This window comes from Etheostoma cragini, unplaced genomic scaffold (assembly GCF_013103735.1).
Source record: "Etheostoma cragini isolate CJK2018 unplaced genomic scaffold, CSU_Ecrag_1.0 ScbMSFa_264, whole genome shotgun sequence".
Classification (NCBI taxonomy): domain Eukaryota; kingdom Metazoa; phylum Chordata; class Actinopteri; order Perciformes; family Percidae; genus Etheostoma; species Etheostoma cragini.
This window is the reverse complement of record NW_023266823.1, coordinates 2,755-3,095: the sequence shown is the minus strand read 5'-3', so window position 1 is coordinate 3,095 and position 341 is coordinate 2,755.

The window sequence follows — 341 nt, the reverse complement described above, 5'->3', positions numbered from 1 at the left end:
ATTACTACCGCAAGGAAATTGAAATATCACTGAATAAAAGAAGAAACCTGGCTACATCTAACGTTAATGTTGTATATGGCTTTAAAACCTGTAAATGCTACTAAAAGGCAATCTCCTTGTGTTCATGGTAACTAAAGCAAAAATCAGTCTCAATGACAAGATGTGGTGCAGATGTATCAATCAATCAATCAAGCTGCCTCCACGAGGAACCACAGACACAGGCAGTGCACTATGATTTTTAAAGGTAAAAGACTTGTGCATTATGAAGAGAAACCAGTGAGTACAGCCGTCTGCTCGAGAGCAGCAGAAAACCCTAGTTGACCCAGTCCAAACCACCGCGG